Below are 7,968 nucleotides of genomic sequence, written 5' to 3' on the forward strand. Positions count from 1 at the left end.
AGACGACGTTTGTTTTGATGGTGCTGAATCATTTATCTAAAGATAGTAGCAAGGGGCGAGGGCTCTTGGGCGCGAGAAAATCCTGCGCTTAGTAGTAATCCAGGAGAAAACAGAAGCCTAGTTAGAGGGGACAAATAACAGCTGTATTTCGCAGTTGTTTTCTGCAGGAGGGCTTAGCCAAAGAAAAGGTTTTCACACAAACACACTGCGAGGAACACAGAATGGAGTTTGCTCGGAAGCGGAAATACACCAAGTGAATGAGAGGAAGAGTGGGAAGCAGAGGAGAGAAGAAAGACAGGAAGAGAGGGATAGGAGAGAGGGCAAGGGGAGAAGATGAGGAGGATAAGGAGGAGTGGAATGAAGAGAGAGGAGAAGGAGAAAGGAAGGGGGAGTAGAGTAGAAAAGGATGATGGAGAGAAGAAAGGAGGTAGGAAGGTGGAGGAGATAGGCAGAAGAAAGTGGTGGATAAGGCATAAACAGGGTGTATGGAGAGCAGATATTTTTTTTCGGGAGTTGATGGCAGGACGAACTGATGTAATTAATAATCAACACAATATAAGGAGGAGTGGTAAGGGGAGAGAGTAGAAGGAGAAAGAAAGGGGAAGCAGAGTAGTATGGAAGCGTAAATACACCAATGGGAGGAAGAGTGGGAAACAGAGGAGAGAAGAAAGATGGGAAGAGAGGGATAGGAGAGAGGGTGAGGGGGGAAGATGAGGAGGATAAGGAGGAGTGGAATGGAGAGAGAGGAGAAGGAGAAAGGAAGGGGAAGTAGGAAAGGATGATGGAGGGAAGAAAGGAGGTAGGAGAGAGGCAGAAGAAAGAGGTGTATGGAGAGCAGAAGAGCTAATAATGGGTTTTTATCTTTCCGGGCATTGATGACAAGAGGAACTGATGTAATTATTATTTAATACAATATGATACTGGCTATGTAATAGTATACATGTGATTTTATGTTATGAAAATGGAAAATAAAAGAAGTATTTTGTTAGAAAAACAGACTGAGAGGATGCTGCAATGGTCGTACGTGTGATAAATGGCCATAAGCCGCCTCTTTCAGTGACATTGTAACTCCAGACGGTCACTAAATGGACTGTTGTAACTCAAGGCCTACCTGTACCTATTTATTCGAAGCAATTTATGCGGCCGCCTGTTCTTCTAAGCAACTAACTCTGGGCGTTTCCCGAGTTAAAGCAACCTATAAAATCATATTAAAGCTATAAAGTGAAACAGATTAAAGGCATGGAAAAATAACAAACTCCTGGCGCCGAGTCAACTTTCCAAGGTGCAAAAGTTGCTGGATCTTCTCCCAGCACCTGGAGGAAAATCCTGGCCTTGTAAGGCGTGGGGGGAGGGGAGGGGGGGGCTAAAGGGGGGAAGGGGCTTTCCATCAGTAACAGAAGGACACCGTCGGAAGGGACCTTGGGGGTCTTCTAGTCCAGCAATGGTGAACCTCCTCTTTGCGTCGAAACACAGCACAGGCTGTGCTCCGGAAAAGCCAAACTTCTGGGTTCTAGCATGTATGCGCACCCGACAATCAGCTGGCTGGCGCACATGCGCAGGCCGGTATTCAGCATTGCTGCGCGCGCAAAGGGAACTTGGGTTCTGGTTCTCATGCGTGGCCAATGTTCAGCTGGCTGGCACACATGTGCAGGCCCGCTTTTGGCACTGCCGCACGGGCGAAAGACAGCTGTTCCACATGCACGCATGCACACCAGAGATCCAGAAGACAAACAGGGAAGGCCGCGCATGCCGGGCGACATGGCTTTGCGTGCCACTTTGGGCACACGTGCCATTGGTAGCCATCACGTTGGTTCTAGTCCAACCTTCTGCTCAAACAGGAAATCCTGTAACATTTCAGACGCTTCCGTTTATAAAAAAAAGGAAGGAAGGAAGGAAGGAAGGAAGGAAGGAAGGAAGGAAGGAAGGAAGGAAGGAAGGAAGGAAGGAAGGAGTGAGTGAGTGAGTGAGTGAGTGAGTAAGGAAGGAATAACAGAGTTGGATGAGAGCTTGGAGGTGGACAGGGCTGGGGCCGCCATGGATTAGCCCCACTTTCTAGCTCCATTAAGGCGGAAAGAAGAAAGAAAGAAAGAAAGAAAGAAAGAAAGAAAGAAAGAAAGAAAGAAAGAAAGAAAGAGAGAGAAAGAGAGAGAGAGAGAGAAAGAAAGAAAGAAAGAAAGAAAGAAAGAAGGAGGGAGGGAGGGAGGGAGGGAGGGAGGGAGGGAGGGAGGGAAGGAGGGAAGGAAGGAAGGAAGGAAGGAAAGGTAGGTAGGTAGGTAGGTAGGTAGGTAGATGATACACAGACAAGATAGACAGACAGACAAGATAGTTGAGTGATGGCTAACCTATGCCATGCGTGCGACAGGTGGCAAATGGATCTCTGTGGGCACAGGTCAGCTCCACTGCGCATGCGTGCATGCCCCCCACCAGCCAGCTGATTTTTGGGTCTCTGCTGGGAGATGTGTGTCTCCATGTCTCCAGTGTCCTTTTCCCCCACTTGGAGCTGAACCCAGAAGGACGTTTCTTCCAACAGGACGATGGACACTGACCTATAGATCAGCTTCCTCAGAGGGAAGAAAGTTCCTAAAAATAGTGAAGATTCCCCCCCCCCCCCCCCCCCCCGGCAAGCAAAACTGCAAAAATGAAGAGCATGAAATATTTCTCTTCTTCCAACTTTCCCTGGCTGTGCGCCCTGTTTTTGTTTTTCGCATTTTCCTCAACACAACACACAACACACAACACACACACACACACAAACACACACACACACTCTGACTGTTTTCTCAATTTTCCTTCGGGTGCAGAGCATCAATTATTTTGGCTTCAAGCTGGCTTAATGCTGCTTTTCTCCCAGACTGCCTGGTTTGACATAAACAAGCGGGCCGGCTTTGAAGGCTGCGGTTTCCAGTAGATCCACGGGGGTTTCTCTGCAGCCACCCAAACATGTGTTGCCCGCGTGAGATCAGTGTTTTTGCAGGATCTCAGGGTGAGATCCCTCCTCCTCCTCCTCCTCCGTGGAAGCCGCCTGACTTGTAATTTGTGGTCCAGGCTGTGATGGACGGAAAGTGCAGAGAGGATGAAAAACTCAGCCTCCTTTAAGCAAAGGGAAAGCAGGAGGAAAAAGCCACCCAGGAGAAGGAGACAAGGGGGAGGGGAAGGAGGGGGAGAAGGAAGAGGAGAAATAAGGAAAACTGGAGAAGAAGGAAGAACAGGAGAAGGAAAAGCGGAGGAAAGGAGAAGGCGGGGGAGGAGAAATGGAGAAAGAAGAAAGAGAAGGAGAAATAGAGAAGGAAAGGTGGAAAAGGAGGGAAAGGAGGAGGAGAAAAGGAGAAGATGGGGAAATGGAGAGGAAGAAAGAATGTGGAGAAGGAAAAGAAAGAGAAAAAGAGAAGAAAAGGAGAAGGGAAGGGGGGAAGGAGGAGGAGGAGAAATGGGGGAGAAGAAGGAGAAATGAAGAAAGAAGAGAAATAGAGAAGGAAAGAGGGAAAGGAGGAGAAAGAGGAGAAAAGGAAAGGAGGAGAAGGAAAAGGAGAAGGTGGGGGAGGAGAAATGGAGAAAGAAGAAAGAGAAGGAGAAATAGAGAAGGAAAGGTGGGAAAGGAGGGAAAGGAGGAGGAGAAAAGGAGAAGGAGAAGATGGAGAAATGGAGAAGAAGAAAGAATGTGGAGAAGGAAAAGAAGGAGAAAAATAGGAGAAAAGGAGAAGGGGAAGGGGGAAGGAGGAGGAGGAGAAATGGGGGAGAAGAAGGAGAAATGAAGAAAGAAGAGAAATAGAGAAGGAAAGAGGGAAAGGAGGAGAAAGAGGAGAAAAGGAAAGAAGGAGGAGGAGAAATGGAGGAGGAGAAGGAAAAGGAAAAGGAGAAGGGGGAGGAGAAATGAAGAAAGAGAAGGAGAAATAGAGGAGGAAAGAGGGAAAGGAGGGAAAGGAGGAGAAGGAGGAATGGAGAAGAAGAAAAAGAGAAGGAGGGAAATGGAGAAGGAGGAAAACTGGAGAAGAAAGAAAAACAGGAAAAGGAAAAGAAGGAGAAATGGAGGAGGAGGGGAGGAAAGGAGAAGAAGAAATGAAGGAGGAAGAGGAGTAATGGTGAAGTTGGAGAAGGAGTGGGGGTGAGGAGGAGGAGGCAAAGGTGTCACAACGGAAAACGTGATGGTGGGAAAAAGGGAGAGAGGATGATGGTAATGGTGATGGAGTTGGAAGAAGAGGAGAAGGAGAAAGAGAAGGAGTGGAGGTGGAGAAGGGGAGGACAGAGAGATATTTACAGCCTTCTATGCCACATAATTACCAATCGAATGGCAGAAAGTGAAGAGGAACTAAAGAGCCTCTTGATGCGGGTGAAGGAGAGTGCAAAAGTGAGACATCACCTTGTCAACAAAGGTGCATCTAGTCAAGGCGACAGTTTTCCCAGTTGCAATGGATGGCTGTGAAGGTTGGACCATAAGGAAGGCTGAGAATGGAGGCCTTTGAACCTTTGGGGCTGGAGAAGAAGACTCCTGCATTGAGTCCCTTGGACTACAAGGCCATCCAACCGGTCAGTCCTAGAGGAGATCATCCCTGACTGCTCTTTAGAAGGCCAGATCCTGAAGAGGAAACTCAAAGACTTTGACCCCCTCCTCTCTAGGGTAGCCCCTCAAATATTGGAAGGCTGCTATCCTGTCTCCCCTGGTCCTTCTCTTCCCTTGATCAGCCAGGCCCAGTTCCTGCAACTGTTCATCGTACGTTTTAGCCTCCAGTCCCCTAATCATCTATTAATCAACAACACTTCATATAGTAAATGACATTTTTTGTATATATGGGGCATCCTAACAGAAAAACTTGGTTAATATAACATAGGGTATACTATGGCTGGGGAATTCTGGCAGTGGAAGCCCACCCCTCTTAAATTTCATGAGGCTGAGAAGCCAGAGGCATCACTTCAGGATTGCAAAACCTGGGGAGACATGGGAACAAATCTGCAGCCTCAGCAGAAGTGGCAGCCAAGACAATAAGGCGGCTATTTTCAGAGCGAGGGTTGAACGCTGAGTGTTTACCACTCCTCCTCCTCCTCCTTGGCGCGGTGTTTGTTTTCCCTCTTCTCAATCCCTGTTGCGGTCGAGCTCCCCGGCTTGAGTTAATAACCGTTATCAACCGGTAGCCAACTTGCAAAGCAAATTGTTCCAAGTTAAGCAGGTATATATATAAAAAATATATCTCCCAAGTCATCAAGATGAGGCAACGTCCAGGAAGGGGCTGAATTCAAAACATCTGGTGCTCCGAGCACCTTTGTTTTTCGGCGGCTGTGGTCTGTTTGCCAAAGGTGAGGGCGAGCCTTGTCTGAAAAAACTATCTGGTTCAGGATTATTTAGATTATACGGAGGGAGGCAAACAACACCAAAGGCCTCCCAGAATGGAGCAAAAATCGGTCAACAAACAGCTGGTGTTTTTTTTGCAAAATATTGTTGGACTGAAAAAAATACGATCTTGAGAGATAACGGTGGACTCCCCACTTATAGAGCCAAGGTGGCGCAGTGGTTAAATGCAGCACTGCAGGCTACTGCTAGATCAGCAGGTCAGCGGTTCAAATCTCACCGGCTCAGGGTTGACTCAGCCTTCCATCCTTCCGAGGTGGGTAAAATGAGGACCCAGATTGTTGGGGGCGATATGCTGACTCTCTGTAAAACGCTTAGAGAGGCCTGAAAGGCCTATGAAGCGGTATATAAGTCTACTGCTATTGCTATTGCTATTGCTATCCTAAAAGCACCCTCTGGTCTTGGGCTTCTCATGAACCCGGGGAGGAAAAAGCATGAAAGAAAAAAAACTTGGGTTCAAGTCCAATGTATCTTTGAACCCCTCGGATATAAACCTCTTTGGCATCTAGAATTGCAAAATGAGCCATGGAGTATTGGAGCCAAGTTTCGCTCGGGGAAAACATCCTTGCTCCAAGTCAAACACAGGATTTCAAGAGAGCCAACGACAACAAGCAGAGGGGGAGAGAGAGAGAGAGAGAGGGCTACCGAATAGGATCTCGTGCCGAGCAATCCTCAGGACGATGGGAAAGTCTGACCAAAGCAAGGAGGATATTGGAAGGAATCTCGGTGCATTCTTCGCGAGAGAAAAATAAAATGGGGGGGGGGGTTCATTTAGTAAGGCATTGTAGAGGCAAAGGGGTTTTTTTTTTTGAGGGGGCTAGGTGATGAAAGAGGCATGCATGCCCAGGAAAAGGAGAATCATAGAGTTGCAGGATCATAGGACCGGAAGGGATCTTGAAGGTCATCTAGTCCAACCCCCTGTCCAAGGCAGGAGTCCTTCTAAAATCCCGGAGAAATGGTTGTCTGAACTTTTCTTGCAAAACTTCCAGGAAGAATCTCAAAGGTGTTTTTTTCAAGAGGCAGATGGACTTTCTTATTTTTTCTTTTATTGTCAAATATTTATTTTATTTCTTTAAAAAAAAAACACAAATATTTCATCATTTGTCAATCATTAAGACATTGAAGTACAATTTTTTTTGTGTGTGCCCCTCCCTCCCTCCACCCCCCCAACCCCCCTCCTCCTTCCCCCCCCCCCGACTTCCCAGAACCCGTACACGGTATGGATTTTTAACTAACACAGTCTAAAATCTATTGAGAAAAAAGAAATAAAGAAATTAATGACATTCTACATTGACCTTAGCTTCTTCTTGCTGAACTAACTTTTAACAGTTTAAATCATTTCTGATCTTAAGCATAGGCTAACTGGAATTTCTTGGTCCCGTATTTCTTTTGTATATAGTCAATCCATTTTTTCCAGTCTCGTTTACATCTCTCGTTTGAGTGATCTTTAAGATATGCCGATATTTTAGCCATCTCGGCTAAGTTTGTGACTTTCAATGTCCATTCTTGGATTGTAGGCAAGTCTTCCTTCTTCCAATATTGCGCCACCAACAGTCTTGCTGCAGTTATCAGGTGCAGAATCAAATTGGTCTCTACCACTGTAAAGTCAGTACATATACCTAGTAAAAATAACTGAGGAGTAAACTTTATCCTTCTTTTAAAGATATTTTGCATGACCCACCATATTTTTATCCAAAATGCCTTAACCTTTTGGCAGGTCCACCATATATGATAATATGTAGCATCGAGAGAACCACACCTCCAACATTTAGGCTGTACATTCGGATACATAGAAGCCAACTTATTTTTTCTTTTGAAGACTTTTCACTTCTCACCCAAGAAGCTTCTTTAACTCTGAAGAAGCTTCTTGGATGAGAAACGAAATGTCTCCAAAGAAAAACCAGAAATCCCAGTTGCCTTGAGGAAAAAAAAAAAGCACCTTTGGCAGAACCAGGACCTGGATGTTTGAGAATCTCCATTTCCAGGAAAAATCTTCTTTTTTTTAAAAAAATCTAGCAAGTAGAGAATTCCTGCAGAAAAACAGCGCAAAGACGTTTAAGACAAGCAACTTAGAACTAAGGAGAAATTTCCTAACAGAACAATTAATAAGTTGCCTCCAGAAGTTGTGAATTCTCCAACACTGGAAGTTTTAAAGAAGAGATTGGAGAGCCATTTCTCTGAAGTAGGGGTTCCTGCCTAAGAGAGGGTTGGACTAGAAGACCTCCAAGGTCCCTTCCATCTCTGTTATTCTATAACAATATCTGCCTTCTGTAACAAGCGAAAAGCAATGGAAAGACACATTTTTAGATATGTTGGCAGAAAAAGGGAAATTAGCAAAAAAAAAAGTGTGTCCTATGGCAGGAGGCAGGGGGTGCAAGAGAGTAGGGAGTTTGACTCATGTCCTCGACTTACGACCACCATTAGAACCAGAACTTTAGATACGAAGCAGGAAAACCGGCTTAAGAGAGTTGCTTTAATGAGTCTTGGCTGATTTTGCAACCTTTTTTTCATCCCGGTTGTTAAGGGAATCACTCTGGTTGTTAAGTGAGTCACACAGTCATTAAGTGCATCCAGCAAGCCCCACCCACCCACCAACCAAGCTGGGAAGGCCACACATACTGATCACA

The sequence above is a fragment of the Thamnophis sirtalis genome, unplaced genomic scaffold (assembly GCF_051295495.1).
Source record: "Thamnophis sirtalis isolate CommonGarterSnake01/CBP01778 unplaced genomic scaffold, rThaSir2_p1.2 scaffold_11, whole genome shotgun sequence".
NCBI lineage: Eukaryota > Metazoa > Chordata > Lepidosauria > Squamata > Natricidae > Thamnophis > Thamnophis sirtalis.